Raw genomic sequence first — 17,087 nt, 5'->3', positions numbered from 1 at the left:
TTTATTAATATGAAGAGTTTGACATAAGTCGTTGTTTGATTCTGTCTCCAGAGAGCTAATAGTGTTATAATTTACACACAGTGAACTTTTCCTGGCATTTTGTACATTGTTTTTTGTTTTTGTTTTTTTCTTTCACAACTGATCTTTCAGTTGAGAAGGTTAGTCCAATTGCCACTTGACTGAGGGCAAATTCTTGGATAATCCACTGGTTTTAATGTTAATAGCAGCAGTACTTTCAATTCATTTCTGTGAGGTTTAATATAATTTACATCTTAATACAGTTTTATACCTTGTTGGCTAATTTTTAACTATTTTTTGAGAGAGAGAGAGAGAGAGAAAGAGAGAAAGAGCACAGCACCCAAAGTCAGCTTCACGCTCAGGAAGGAATGTTATGCTTCCTCCTCGTGGTTCCGGGTACACTACAAATTCAGAGAAACTTCTCTAGTAAAAAACTATAGAAATGATCCCTGAAAGTATAGTCTTAGAAAGAGAGAAAGAATGAGCACATGTTTGTGTAGGGGAAAAGACAGAGGGAGAGAGACAATCTTAAGCAGGCTTTAAGCCCAGAATGGAGACTAGTGCGGGGCTCAGTCTCACAGTGCTGAGATCAAGATGTGAGCTGAAATCAAGAGTTGGAGGCTTAACCAACTGAGCTGCCCAAGTGCCCCTTAATAGCTAATTAAAAAAAAATACTCATATATATTAAATATCAATATTTATATATTATCATATATTAACATTCATTAATATTTATATTAATAATATCAATATAATTAATATTTAATATTTACCATTGAAATATAATTATATATTGATATATTAATATTGATATATTAAAATACTCATTACATGAGGTTTTGATCTAAGAACTTTGCCTGTACTAATTAATTTAATTCTTATACAACTGTATGAGTTATTACCTATTTTACAGATGAGGAAACTGAACTATAGAAAAGTGAAGTTACTTGTTAGTAGATTACCCAGCTGTAATTAATATGCAGCCAGAACCAAGAGTTAATCTTTCTCATCAAAATGATGCTGACATTCCATATGTCATTTAAGTACACACGCATTTCTCTAAAAATATGGTCGTGGCCCTTACATATTCAGATGTCACTTTCACTTGGCAGATAGAATCATCATTTAACATCTTGAGATTTTTCTGAACTGACTTAGAGTCAGAATTCTGTCCCCCCCACCCCGCAAGTACTTAGGCATTAGAATACATAATGTTAAAAAATGGGAGTCTGAACAAAAGATGTTTAGTTCAAATGCACAGAATGTCGAGAGCTGCTTGTAGTTCATATTTAAGGTCTCTGTTAAGATCAGAAAAGTTTCCAAAAGTTTTTAACACTAACAAATGAATTTCTATCTGAATTCACTAACAGTTTGAATTAAAATTTGAATTAATGGCCTTTTTAACAAGGCCATTTTAAGTTGAGTTGCTGAATATGGATTTTATACATATTAACAAGATCTTTTTTTTCCTTTTAAAGATTTTAAATATTTCCTTTTAAAGATTTTAAATATTTTTCTATCAGCAACAGATCATTTCATGGATGAATTTAGTACATCACAAGAAATCATGGATAAAAATCATTATTATGATTTTGCATTTATAAAGGAAATTTTCCTTGAGAGTGTTTGTATATGTGTGACACACGTGTCCTGATGCAGACAGTGCCTATTATCCATTTATTATCTATAGTATCTGTTGTTATGTCACCTCTCTTTTTCCTGATATTTTTATTTCCTGATTAGTGAAGCGATCATTTTTACTGATATTTTCAATGAACTAGATTCTAGTTTCATTGATTTCCTCTTTTTTCATTTTCATTTGAATTCAATTTCAATTCACAATTAATTTTTTCTGCTGACTTTGGGTTTAATTTGATTCTGTGTTTTTGTTTTTTAGTATATTAAGATAAAAATTAAGGCAATTTATTTGAAATTTCTTTCTTTTTATATAAGCACTTAGTGCTAGAAATTTCCCACAAATAGTACTAGTAAGTAGTACTTAGCAACATCCCACAAATTAATATGTTCTGTTTTTATTTTCAGTTAGCTCAAAATAGTTCTAATTTCCTTTGTGATTTCTTCTTTGCCACATGTGTTATGTAGAAATGTGTTATTTGGTCTCCAAATATTTAGGAGTTTTCCAGATGTCTTTCTGTTATTGATTTCAACTTTAATTACACTATAGTCAAAAAACACGTTTTGAGAAAATGGATCATTTTACATTTTGAGACTTTGTAATGGTCTAGAATGTGGTCTATAATGTTAAATGTTCTCTATGCACTTGAAAAGAGTGTGTGTACTGTTTTTTATTTTTTATTTTTCTTGTGGGTAGAGCATTCTATAAATGTCAATGAGATCCAATTGGTTGAAAATGTTGTTGAATTCTTGTATGTTCTTCAAGGCTCCCCACCCAAGCCCGTTCTATCATTTATTATGAGAGAAGGGTATTGAAGCCTCCAATTATTATTCCAGATTTGTTTTTTTCTCCTTGCAATTCTGGTTTGTGCTTCCTGTTTTTCAAAGCTCTGCTGCTGGGTGTATAAATATTTAGCATTGTTAAGTTCTTTTGATGAGCTGACTCCTTTATCATTATGAAATGACTTTATCCCTGATAATATTCTTAGCACTGATCTACTGAGCTGATATTGAGACTCTACTTTATTGGATTATTTTTATCTTGTTATAACTTTATACCTTTTTATATCTTTAACCTATATGTATCTTTATATTTAAAGAGCATTTCTTAGAGTTTGATCTTTTTCTTTTATCTACTCTGACAATCTCTGCCTTTTATTTGGAGATGGTTAGACCACTGACTTTAATGTGCTAATGATAAGGTTAGGGCTTTTCCTCCATTTTATACCATTTTTAGTTAATCCATGAAATTCATAGTATCAGTTTAAAATATAATCCACATCAGAATCATAAATAAGGATATGATATCATTTTCTTCATAAAGACCTTCAAAATCCAGTAAATATTTCACAGATGTGACACCTGAAGTTGGAAAGTTAAATTTGACCAGATATACTACATATGTACTTAAATTTCATAGGTTTTATAGCTGTAAGAAGAGATTGCATCAAGTCGCCTGAACATACTTTAAATTTTTTCCAATAACTTAAGTAACCAGTTTTCATTATTATTTTTGAAACAAAAATTATATTTAAGGTGTGCAACATGGTAATTTTATATATAATATATATATAATTGAAATAAATGAAATAATTGCTATAGTCAAGCTGATTAGCATATTCTCACATTGTGTGCATGTGTGTGTGTGTGTGTGTGAGAGAGAACGAGAGAGAGAGAGAGAGAGAGAGAGAGAGATGAAAGCACCTGAAATCTACTCTCTTGCTTTTGTTACTTGTTCTTTTGGTGTTTATCTAAAAAATCATTGTCAAGGCCGGTATCAAGGAGTTTTTCCCTATGTTTACTTTTAGGAGTTTAATGGCTTCAGTTCTTAAAGACATGTATAAGTCTTTAACCCATTTTGACTTTTGTATATGGCATAAGATAAGGTTCCAATTTCATTATTTTGCATATGGTTATCCAGTTTCTCCAGCACCATTTATTGGAGAGACTATCCTTTCCACATCATGTGCTTTTGTCAGAAACTAGTTACCGAATATGCTTGTGCTTCGTTCTGAGCTGTCTATTCTATTCCATTAATCTGTGTATATATTTTTATGCCAGTACCATATTATTTTGATTATTATAGCTTTATAATATAATTTGTAATCAGGAATTGCTATGGCTTCATTTCTGTTCTTTTTCAAGATTGCTTTGACTATTCGGGGTCTTGTATGCTTCCATACAAATGTTAGAATTGTTTTTCTTCTTCTATGAAATGCCATTGAAGTTTCGATAGGAATTGCACTGAAGCTATATTATCACTTTGAGTGGAATGGACATTGTAATAGTATTCTTCCAATCCAGGAACATCCAGTCTAGGTTGTCTTTCCATTTATTTGGGTCTTCTTCATTTTTTTCAACAGTGTTTTATTGTTTTCAGTATAGATCTTTTATCTCCTTGGTTACAGTTATTTCCAAGTATTTTATTCTTTTTGATACTGTCATAAATGGGATTGTTTTCTTGATTTCCTGGATCATTGTTGGTACAAAGAAATACAAGTGATTTTTGTACATCCATTTTGTATCTTGGAACTTTTCTGAAGTTATTCTAAAAAAAATTTTATAGAGTGCTTAGGATTTTCTACAAATGGGATCATGTTATCCAGAAATTGAAATAATTCTACTTCTTTTCTGATTCAGGTACATTTTCTTTTTCTTGTCTGATTGCTCCTTTAAGATGTATAGTACTATATTGAGTAGAAGTAGCAGAAGTAAGAATCCTTGCCTTGTATCAGATCTTATAGGAAAAGCTTTTAGTTTTTTTCTCCATTATTACGATGTTAACTGTGAACTTTGAAAAATGGCCTTTATTGTGTTCAGTAAGTTTCCTTCTGTCTCTATTTTTTGAAAATTATTTTTATCATAAATGGATGTTGAATTTCATCAGATGCTTTTTTATGCATCTTTTGAGATGATTACTTGGTTTTTATCTTTCATTCTGTTAGCGTGGTATCTTACATTGATTTTGCATATGCTAAATCAGTCTTACAAACTGGGGACTATATCTCACCTGGCTATGGTGTATAATCTCTTCAATATGTTGTTTATTTGATTTGCTAATATTTTATTAAAAAAATTTTGCACCTATGTTCATCAGAGGTATTAAACTACAGTTTTCTTGTGTCTATGGCTTTGGTATCAGAGTGATATTGGTTTCATAAAAAGAGTTAGGAACTATTTCCTCTATTTCTCTCTCTTACTGCTTTCAAGTCTTTTGTTTGTCTTTAGTTTTTAGAAGTTTGATTATGATGTATCTTAGCATGGATTTCTTTTGGTTTATCTTGGATTTTGAGGCTTGCTATACTTCTTGAAAATGTAGACTTAGCATCTCACTAAATTTGCATAGTTATATCATTAATTCTTTGAATACTTTTTCAATCCTGCCTTTTTCTCTTTTTGTTACTTCAGTAACATAGGTGTTAAATCTCTTACTATAGTCCCACAAGTCCCAGGATTCTCTAATTTTTTCAGTCTATATTCTCTTACTCATATTTGATCATTTCTATTCTGTGTTCAGTAACACTGATTCTTTATCAGCTTGATTGTTGATTCCATCATTGAGTTTTTTGGTTATATTTTTTAGTTCTACAATAACTTCTTTTTTTTAATCTTCTTTTTTTTGATACTTTCTTATGTCATTATTGATAATTTCTTTTTTTTTTTTTCCATTTGTTTTTAAGGATGCCTGTGTTGTTTACCCATGGAAGCTTTTTATGATGTCTGCTAGAAATCTTTGACAGGTAATTCAAAATTATCTCTTATATTGGTCTTGGCATCCTTTGATTTGTCTTTTTTTTCAAAGTTCAAGTTGAAATTTTCTTGGTTCTTGGTATGATATGTGATTTAAATTGAAATCTGGATTATTTTAATGTTATGAATATCTGGATTTTGTTCAAAACTTCCATTTTGGCTGCCTTTCTCCAACCTCACTTCTGCAGGTAAGGGGGCAGGTGTAGCATCGCATCATTACTACCTGGTGGGACAGAAAGTGAGGGTTCCCTATATAGTTTCTAATGACACAAAAGAGAATGTCTCCTCATTACTGCGGAGTGGGACTGGGAGTTCTAGCTTCCCATTGGGACCCCACTGGTATCACCTTGGCTGAAGAAACAGAAATTACTTGTTTCTGTTCCCTGGGTGGTTTTCATTTATACCACATGGGGTAAAGCTTACTACCATCTAAAAGGGATAAAAGTCCTGGTTTCTTCCTTGGGATTCTCTGATACCAGCCTGGCAATTGTGGAGAGGCACCTGGGGATGACTCATTGTATGCCTGGAGGTTGGAAGTCTAAACTCTGAACTCAGTCCCTCCTGAGGTCGATGAATATGTGGCTGCAGTTTTGTTTTCGTTTTTGTTTTTGTTTTTCCTGCGGTGATTGGCTGGAGTAGAGCAGTTGCTATCTAAGATTTTTCTGTCTTGCGAGGCTGCCCCTTTCCCTCTCCTATCATTAGTGAACACAGGCCGCCTTTGGGGCCCTGTGTGTGTTTGTTTACATACCTTTGTCACATGATACCCAATATCTTAGAGTCACTCTTTTCAACATTTTGCCTGTTTTTCATGTGGTTTTAGGCCAGGGAGTAAATCTAGTACCTGATACTCCAAATTTGCCAGAAGCACAAATCCCATCATATTTTTTTCAAAAATAAGTTTCTATATAAATATGTTTTCTGTAGTTTGCTGGCTTCTCCAGCATCATGTTCACAATATTATAAGACTAAATGAAAATCCACAGAAATTACTACCATGTCATTCCTTCAGTTTCTATTTCCCTAGCAAGTTGGACTTTTCCTCTTTACTTTTCAGAAACTTTTTATATTTGTTTTATATATGTTCAGAGTTTTTAGTTGTACTTTGCAAAAGAATAGGAAAAATTACTTCATCTTTCTGGGAGCAGAAGTCCTTTTTTAAAAAATAAATTTGCCTAATGGAAAAAAAATGCAGTCATCAACATAGTGTTTCTTGTGCTTTTCATTATGTATTCTTTAGATACAGACATTGTGATTTTACCGTGTTAGGTGTTGGTATTTATTTATATACCTAAAAGTATTCTTGAGCATTGTTCTGGGACATGCTTGAGTTACTTGGAAAACTGATATATTTTTAGATTTTTCTTTTAAGATTAATTAGGTAGGACCAAAGCAGTGTGTAGTCTATGGCTAATTATTTATTCCCCACTCCTGAGGCAAATTTTCTGAGCACTTTCCTCAACACCTTATTAATTAGAGGTCATTCTAGCTAAGGGACACTGCTCTGAGTAGTTTCCTCCAATTGTTTTGTGTGGCTTTTCTCCGGCTTTGGATAATTTCCTCACACACACATGCTGCTTAGTACCTTGCTGAATATTGGAGGAGGAGTGTCTGCAGATTTCTGGGGTTCTTACTTTGTGCAACCCTCTCCTCAGTGATACTCTGCCCTGTGAATTCTGGCCACTTTGATCTTCCTGGCTCTCAGCTCCACTCCTTCAATTCAGGGAGACTGTGGGGTTCCCTCTGGATCACCCTCTTTTTTGTCATGACCTGGAAAGTCTCTGAAGATAGTATGTGGCTAGATTCTCAGGACTTACCTCATTTATTGCTTATGACTCAGAGTTATCCTTTGTCACTTGATACCCAATATCTTTACCATTGTTTCCTCTATTATTCATATATTTCATGGTTTCAGGGGAAGGAAGGAGAATATAGTTCCTGATACTTTAAATTACTCAGAAGTATAAATCCCACTTAAAAAAAATACAGCTTTCTACATAAATGTTCTTTCTTCTCAACCTGACTGTGTAATTTGTGAGGTAGCAACTATTTCTTATAAATTAGCTCGTACATAGTATACAGCCATCAGCACATATTTTTTGTTGTACCTGAATGTTAGAGAATATTTATTGATCATTTAAATACTTAATGCTATGTCAAAATGTTAAAGTCCACTTTTCTATTAGCTCTTTTATTGTTAACCTTCCCCATAGCTAAGACAATTTTATGTTATTTGACTGCAAACACGTTTTATTTATGTTCAATTGTAACATATGATGCAAAATTTCAAGTGTAATGAGGGAATTGTACTAATTGAGCCTCAGGACAATTACATAGCTATCATCCTTTATAAATCTTTAAGAATTCTCTCTTTGTGCCCTTCAAGTATATTTTTATTTTGTATGTAAAAAAATAATGTAGCCTTTATAAACCATTATCATTGGATTGTTTGGATTTAATTTGAAAAATTTCCCTATTACTTTTCTAGGTAGGATAGTTCTTTATTTCTTTTCTCTTAATTCCATTTTTCTTCCTTCCTTCTTTCCCCCTCCACTCCTTCACAGGACATGTCATTTTTAGGGTTCCTTCTGATGCTTATATTCTGTAATTCTCAGAAATCTGAGAAATGTGTTATAAAACTAACAGTTTACTTGTAATTCCTGAAAAATGACTTAAAATTGGTTAACTTCCAGAAAATTAATACTGAAAAAATACCCCCCATTAAGCTAGCTTTAATTTGTAAAATAAATCAAAGTATACATTTTAATTATTTCACAATTTCAAAACAGCTTTATGACACATTCTTACCACTCCCTTATGAGATGGATAGTTTACTATTTCCCTTTTATAAGTGAGGAAGCCAGTGCTAAGGAAGTTCAGGCAAGGTTTCCTCCAACACAAGAGCTCATCCTCAACTTCCTGGTAAGTAATACTTTTTCTGCTCTAGCAAGTGTTTATAAAATCAAGGATACATCTGGTCTTTCCTTGAAAGAGTAAGGGAGAGATGGATAGAATTAAAGAACTGGTTCAGAGAAAAGTTAAGGAAGAAGGAAGGGATAGAGGAAAATCACAGCACTATTGACCTACTTTCATCCTTTTGAGGAAAATTTCTGAAAGGAGATATATATTCATGAGAAATGGAATCATGGGAAAAGCTATTCATTGGTTGGCTTAGTTATTATTGAAACGAACAGTTTTGATAGTAAAAGGGAACATGATTAATATTTATTCTGATAAAATATGCATAAATTTTGAGTCAGTAATTAAAAATGTGCAGTAACAATTGATAACAGCCAGGAAGAGTTTGGTCTAAGTGAATGAAAGGAGTAGACTGTGCTGTCACTATGGGGCTTCACTCATAATCTTTCAAAGGGGATTTCTCTGTTGGTAAGAGACTTATGTGTACATAATGTTAGAAAGCCCAGTCAGGAGTGTTCTCTCCCCCTTCCTTTCTTTCTCCCAAAAGCTCCCCACCCTCACTGTCTCTTTCCCTTCCTCCCTCCCTCCCTTTAATGAAAAAAGTATAGAGCACCTATTGGAAAGTCAGTGGAAAAAATGTGGGTTAATAATTGGTTGCTACTCTGTGCTGCGGTCCATAGGAGAACCAAAGAGTGATTGAGGAACTTGGAAATTGAATACGTTGGTGACATATTAGGGACTGATCAAATTATTTTGTAAATCATCCATGAGAAAATCTATGTTGGGCTCCTGATTTTTATTGTTTGACTTTATCTGTCAATCACATTAATTGGAAATTTGTCAGATTTTTTTTTCTTTCACTTTTCACATTACATACAGTCTCTTAGGGGAGAATAAAATATGCTTCCTGTGAATGTTACAAGATGTTATGAGTTAATGTCAGAAGAAATAATGGCAAAGTCAAAAATTGTACCCTAAAAATAGAACATCAGATATAACTATTACTTTCCCTCTCTTAGAAGGCAAATGATGAGTTAAAATCCATCATGTTCAGGGCACCTGGGTGGCTCAGTCATTAAGCTTCTGCTTTTGGCTCAGGGTCATGATTCTGGAGTCCTGGGGTTGAGCCCCACATTGGGGGGAGTCTCTGCTCAGCAGGAAGCCTGCTTCTCCCTCTCCCACTCCAGCTGCTTGTGTTCCCTCTCTCTCCTGGTCTTGCTCTGTCAAATAAATAAAATCTTAAAAAAAAATGTTTACATATGGTATCTAGTAATGTCCAGTGTCTTCTAGTCTTAAATCAATTATAAAGAATTCTTGACTCCATTTCAAATGTTGATGTTTTTAAATTGAGTATGCATAACATCACCCTGCTCTGTCATCTTTTCAAGGTAAAGAGCAGAATGGAGGAAATTTCCTTATATATTTAGAAAATAAATACACAATTGCAGATATTAGACCAAGTGAAATAGATAACCACTTCAACACTATTTTATTATATGAATACAGATGCACTTAAAGGTATTGTTCTTTATCAAACAGACCTAAATCATGTTTGCAAAAAAGAATGAATTGAAAATCTGGAGGATTTAATCAATGTAGACAGCATCTGAAATTTTTAAACCTCAAACCTCTACTTTTTCTTAATAGTAGGGTTTGGGAATTATTAGCCAGACAGTTGTTTCAACTCTCCATTTAATTTAGATGTATTCATACAAAGCCTCAATGTTGAAGAATCTATATATTTCACATAAAAGCAGAATACACTGAACAATATTAAACCAATAATCAAGGATCATGGACACCATTATACTAACTCTTGCCACATGTACAAAAGGAACATCGAAAATGTTTCAACTATTAAGGTATCTAGTGGAAGTCGCCAAAATCTTGAGCATTAAGCACACACACACCCTTCCACACACACCCACACACACCTCTTGAGATACTATATGAAGAATATTGGGAGATTTTTTTGTTAAACATTCTCAAGAGCTATTGTATAAATAAAACTAGTTCTTGGTTTCAGAAAATCAAAAGAGCAAAGGCTGAGGGGGAAAAGTGGAAGTAAAGTAAAAAAAAAAAAAAACACTTCAAGAGAATCATATTTAAAGTAGCATACTTTTCTCATTTTCTAGAATCTTATTTTCTTTGTGTTTCTGATTCTACAACATTTAGGCACCCAAAGCTACAGTAAACTGCATAAGATTTATTTAATAGTTATCTATTTCTATGTAAAAATCTACCCTATACTTAATGGTTTCAAACAACAGTGCTTTATTATTTCTCTGTATTATGGTGAGGTTAGTGAGAGTTTCCTCTGTTGGTTGCCCCTGAGCTCAGTAATGAACCTACATTCAGCTGAGGGTCAGCTGGGCTACAAAGTACAGGATGACCTGATTCATGGGTCTCTTAGTGGGTGCTTCTTGTAGGCTAGGGCATCTCAGTTTTCGTCTTGAACTACTATTTTGGGTTATCTATATACCATACATATATCCATTTATGACTTTATATGCTGACATTCTACAAATGCATATACCAATATGGTCCAGAATATCAAAATAATTAATGGCATTATTAACAAAAGATATTAGCCCAAAATACATTGTTTAAAAATTATATTTGGCGTGCCTGGGTGGCTCAGTGGGATAAAGCCTCTGCCTTCGGCTCAGGTGGTGATCCCAGGGTCCTGGGATTGAGCCCCACGTCGGGCTCTCTGCTCAGCAGGGAGCCTGCTTCCCTTCCTCTCTCTCTGCCTGCCTCTGCCTACTTGTGATCGCTGTCTGTCAAATAAAATAAATAAAAAATCTTATTAAAATTATATTTAAGTAGGATTTAACATAATTATTTCAAGGTGAATACAGATTATTTACATTTATATTTTGAACAATAGCAACAAATTATGAATCATACTTTTCATATCCAGGGAAGACCTTGTCACTTTAAAGGTATTTTGTATTTTAATTTCAGAATGATCATTTTAGAAGAAACAGACAACTATGAATCCCAGTTTACAGGTGAAAAAGGAGACTTAGCAAAATGAAATAACTTGCCTATGTTTGTGTGTGTGTGTGTATGTGTGTGTGTGTGTTTAACATATAATGTATTATTTGCTTCAGGGGTACAGGTCTGTGATTCATCAGTTTTACACACTTCACAGCACTCATCATAGCACATACCCTCCCCAATGTCCATAACCCAGCCACCTTATGCCTACCTCCTCACCCCCAGCAACTCTCAGTTTGGTTTGTGAGATTGAGAGTCTCTTATAGTTTGTCTCCCTCCTGATCCCCTCATGTTTCATTTTTCTCTCCCTACTCTGTACAACCCCTGGTCTCTGCCTCTCAAATTCCTCATATCAGAGATCATATGATAATTGTCTCTCTCTGATTGACTTATTTTGCTCAGCATAATACCCGTCAGTTCCATTGCAAATGGCAAGAGTGCATTTTTTTTTGCAAGAGTGCATTTTTGATGGCTGCATAGTATTCGTGTATGTGTGTGTGTGTGTGTGTGTGTGTGTGTGTGTGTATAAAATATACAACATCTTCTTTATTCATCTGTTGATGGACATCTAGGTTCTTTCCATAATTTGGTTATTGTGGACATTGCTGCTAGAAACATTTGGGTGCGCATGCCCCTTCAGGTCCCCTATGTTCATATGTTTTATGAGCATATATACATAACCCTATATTTTAGTTTTGTTCTTAGACAGTTTTACATGGTTAATGTAAATAATGTTGGACATTTCTGCTATAATTGTACTATTTTGATTGCCAGCATCTCCCCCTCTTTGGGACAGAGTAATTTCATCTTAACCTTATCTTGTAGTCCGAATTGGAACTGATATTTGCTCCCTCGCTACAGCAGTGGTTTGAGAATTGGTCACTAACTCAAGCACAGTCAGGCACACATACCTCTTTCCCGGGAGATTTCAAACTTTTGGTGGAGGGAGAGCTTCTTCAGCTCTGTCACTAAGGGATGAAAATTTGAGGCCTGTAGTTGTTGTCATGCCCCAACTAGCAGAGGATATCTTTTAGCAGCAAAAGAGAATTAGGCCAGCATGCAAAGAAATGTAGCAATGAGAATGGAATAGACAGTCTTGGTGGTTTCAAGGGTATGAGGCCTGAAAAATTACCTCAGACCTCTGCCTTGGCAAGAATCCAGTATTGCTGATATCACAACCAAATCAATACATACGACATACAATTTTAGTTTGAGGTATGTAATTTTGTAAAGATTTAAAAAAATATGTATTTCCAAATTCTCAGTTAATTTTTCTAGCATTGTTTGAGAAATGATCCTTCTCTTCATGAGCAATGATTTGTCGTATCTCTTTATGTATTCAGTTCATATATATAGTCCAGACTTTCCATTCAGATGCCAAAGTGGACATTTTAACTTAGTTTATACCAAAATGGGAGACAAGTGATAAAGGATTATCCCAAGGAACAGACTGAATTACATCATTCTCCTCCACTAGAAAATGATGTGTAAGAACATTAAAATACTAATTTTGGGAGGAAACATCAGGATTAGGTAATGGATATTTGAGGAAGTCAGGAATAAATTGAGGTTGATATATTATGTATAGATCTCAGTCTTTGAAAGTGGAGCAAAACATATCTCAGATCTCTATATTTTTTTCAGGTCTTGTATTTTTTAAAGATAGTCTTCTGATGGGTTTTTCTTTGACAGAAGAACTGAGTGCTTTAACATTGATGATTGATACACTTGTCTCTTTCTTTTGAATTTTTCTGGAGTTAAAATCCAATTCCCTATCAGGATTTGTAAAAACAGTTTGTAATCTTGGATCATTTCACCATAGCATTTGTGACTATAAGAATAAATAACACCTTTGAATCACATTGTGCAATATCTTCTATTATGTAGTTTTCTACTTTATTCAAACCTCTTTATGACTCCTATAATTACCTTTAATCTAGTTTTCTTATTATTTTAAAAGTGAGTATAATGACTAGCTAAGACCCTTAGGAGGATTTAAAAAAACACACAAACACACACATTTAGAAGAAACTGAGAATTCTGACATATGCATGCATGTTCAACAATAAATATATTTGGTACTATTGGTAGAGGTTGGTAACTAAACCCATGATCAGAAACAACTCTGATAGTATGGTAGTATCTTTCTTGCTTGATTTAAATATTAAGAACTGAAGGGAAAATTACATTTCACAAACAGTTACTATAAAACGTAATGTTCTGTTCTCCAACATCCCAAAGTCTGTGTTGTTATTTTAGCAGTATGTTAAAGGGATAAATATGCTTTTTGTAGATGCCTTTTATTTTTCTCCTAGTAAATTTTACAGTTTCAGGAAGGTCAGGATCTAGAAGGCTGATCTCTAAAAATCTCTAATTCACACATTCATTCTTATTCATCAAAACTTTAATTATTTCTTTATTCAAGAGGTATTTGTTCCCTTTATACATCAACTGCTGGACTGGGCTCTGAATTGATGTTAGATTTCACATCAGAATAAAAGTTTTTTTTTTTTTTTTTTTTTTTGTATAGTGCTCAGGTAAATTTAAAATAGTTACTCTAGAATTTATAAATTGTCCTAAACTTATTAGCATTTGAATGAAAAATGCCTCATGTAAAATCCATTTTCTTTGTTCCTTAGGATAACAGCAAACTCTCTTTTCCTCTTATAAATATCTCAAATTGTTTCAGCATGCCAACATTTTTGTGAAATCTGTGGTTAAGAGCAAGGAGAAAAATCATATAGAAAGATATGGTTTTATTTAATTTAAAATGGAATCTATAATTTATAATTTTTCTTCTCAGCCAATGTTCTAAATGTCCTTAGCAAGATAGTATTTTGTAGTCTTTTATATATAGTAAGTACAAAAGGTTCTGCATCAAAATAGGTGGAAAATCGTACTTAACGGTACCTCATTCCACAGGGTTACTTATGTTGGCTCAATACAAGTTGAAGTTGACCAGTAATTTTGAGGATTCAGTTAAAATTATGATCACATAGACTTGGTACCAGATGTCTAGGCATTCAAAGGGTCCGAATTCAGAAAAAAAAAATGATAATGAGATGATTTTTAGCACATTTACATCAGAGACCATTCTAAGTTAATGTTTTTAAGCTAACCCTCTCTGGGTGACCAAAGGCTGTGAGAAATTATGTTAACAGCAAAGTGAAGCAATTTCACCTACATTATGATAAATCAACATTTTAACAATTGTTCTTGATTTTTATAGTAAACCATAATAGTAGTTTCTAAATGGAGTCATTTACTTGTCTAAATGGCAGAGTCCTTCAAACCAACATAGAAGGATCATAGCTTCCTGGGATATTTACCTTTCAGAGTTCAAATTTTATATCAATACAAAAATTGAACTGAATCTGTTGACAGGTTAAGAAGAATGATGGCTATGGGGAACGTCAGATTTGTTTTGGAGTGGGAATGTGCCTGTGATTTTCTTTGCCTTCGAGGGCTTTAGTGAGCTAGAATAAAAACCATAAGACCTAAAACAGGCAGTCAAATTTACTAAAATAAAGACCGAATAAATACTTTGATGTATGTTGAGAAAAAAGTGATATCTTTTCATATTAAATTGATAAGGAAAAACTGAAAATACACTATATTTTTCTTTCTAAAAATATTTATAGGCAAAATATGGACTTATCTATGCATGTTACTTCTTTCCTTTATTAAGAAATATGTTAGTAAATCTTTTGCTTTGTTTAAAATATAACTCAAGTGTTTAAATGGTTAGAGGGTTATTTTACTATTTCCTGACAGTTTATTTTGTGTAGGGCACAGTGTTCTGTTCTGTGGGGGATATATAGGTCTGCAAAGCTTGGATTTTTCCTTAAAGAGAGATTTATTTCTTTGGCAAATTAACCAATATCACCTCATCTCTGAAAATATGCTCATTTATGTCTGGGATACACTAATTGTCCATGGTGACTCTTAAATATCCACATAATTTTGTTCCCACTAATTGAATTGTATAACTACTAAAAATCAGTTACATGTGTTCCAAAATTTGCATTAGTGACATGGTATTTTAATTTAGAATCATATTTTGTTCTGGGTCCCCTAGATTGCTCTCATATTAGGTGTTTTTGTAGAAGGACTCAGTGTAGTTGTGATCACATTTGGTTAAGGTTTATTATAGTGAAAAAATATAAAGCAAAGTCAGCAAAAGAAAAAGGTGTATAGCACAAAGTTAGGAGAAGCCTGGCACAAATTTCCAGAGTCCTCTCTCAATAGAGTCACACAAGAGACTCTCAGTTCCTCTTTAACAACTAGTTAGGACAACCCATGTAAAGTGTTGTCTGCCAGAGAAGTTCATATGAGCCTGGGAGGGCAGGGTTTTTGAGAGTCATGTAGGCATTCTCTACCTAGCACATAACAAAATTCTAGACCTTCAGAAGAGCAGGTGTTCATTATAAAGGATAGTGTTTGCACAAACAAATGAGGAACAGTGAGCCACTTTTACCATTTAGAGACAACTTCATTACCAGTCTTAGGAAATTGCCTATCAAGTTCCCTAACACCAAGAGCCAACTTTGGAAGCACAACTTTCTAAGGATAGCAGTCTCAGACTGCTAGTATAAGTCTTTTCTGCATATACATACACCAATGGAACATAAAATGAAGAAAGAGAAAAATCAAGTGAGAAAATTGTTTCTATGAAAATATAGTTCAATATTTTGAAGAAATATAATAAAGGCAATTAAAAATAATTGCAGTTGAGTTAGTTATGTGCTAGACCATTTATTCAATTTTTATGTTTACAAGAATCACTTGGAGACTTTTTTTTAAAAGATTTTATCTATTTATTTGAGTGAAAGAGAGAGAGAGTATAAGCAGGAGTGACAAAAAGAGAGCAGGGAGTCGTGTGATGCAGCGCTCCATGCTGGGCTTGATCCCAAGACCTGATATCATGGCTTGAGTGTAAGACAGATGCTTAACAGACTGAGCCACTCAGCTACCCAGGTTTTTTTTTTTTGTTTTTTTTTTTGAGATTTTGTTAAAGTGTGAATTCATACTGAATTAATTCTGGTATAGACCCTAAGGCTATGTTTCTAATGAGTTCCAAGGTATAATGATGATGATGGCCCATGAACTATACTTTAAGAAGGAGGATTCTAGAGGAGACTAAAAGATTACAAAATAAATTAAAAATCAAGAATTTTTACCTTGACATTTATCACTGTACAGGTTTCTGTAAGTTGCTGCTCAATATTAACTAAAATTAAGATCAGTAGGCAAAATTTTATGAGCATGGTTTAGGAAAGACCATTATGCAGAAGTCTAATGAATAGACTCACACTCAAAGAAAAGATCATGCCTCTACACTAAAATATTCATGAATGTATAATTATATATTTTAATTTAATATAAAATATTCATCATGTGAATGTCTCAGTGTTAACAATACTCCATTTTTATATATCAAGTATTTGATTGCTGGGCAGTTGTGTTGAATAGCAGGGCTTCTAGAAAATAACATAGAAATAAAGACTCATGGAGAGAACAAAAGGATACAAAGACTGAAGATGGAGAAATTTCTCCAGTCAGAAATGTTCCTTTGTAAGGGAGGTGGCATTTGAACCTTGCAGGCCTTAAAGATGAGTAGATTTGATAAGCAGTGACAGAAGTAATGGGGAATAATGACAGGATATTTTCCTAGAGAATTAGGATTTATGGAAGAATGTAGTTGAGATAAGTCTGGAAGGTAGATTGATTGGTTCCAGATTGTAGAGTTTTGGTGAACAGAGAAA

General features: G+C 33.4%; 1 non-coding gene across 1 annotated transcript; it reads right to left on the bottom strand.

The window, feature by feature from the left end:
• Positions 1-267: 267 nt before the first annotated feature.
• Positions 268-483, bottom strand: LOC123947699. The gene has a single exon (XR_006819783.1). It is a non-coding gene; the product is annotated as a small nucleolar RNA U3 (small nucleolar RNA).
• Between the last annotated feature and the right edge of the window lie 16,604 nt (positions 484-17,087).

Source organism: Meles meles, chromosome 7 (genome assembly GCF_922984935.1).
Source record: "Meles meles chromosome 7, mMelMel3.1 paternal haplotype, whole genome shotgun sequence".
Taxonomy (NCBI): Eukaryota; Metazoa; Chordata; class Mammalia; order Carnivora; family Mustelidae; genus Meles; species Meles meles.
Note: the sequence above shows the minus strand (reverse complement) of the source record. Positions and strands in the feature narration are given on the sequence as shown.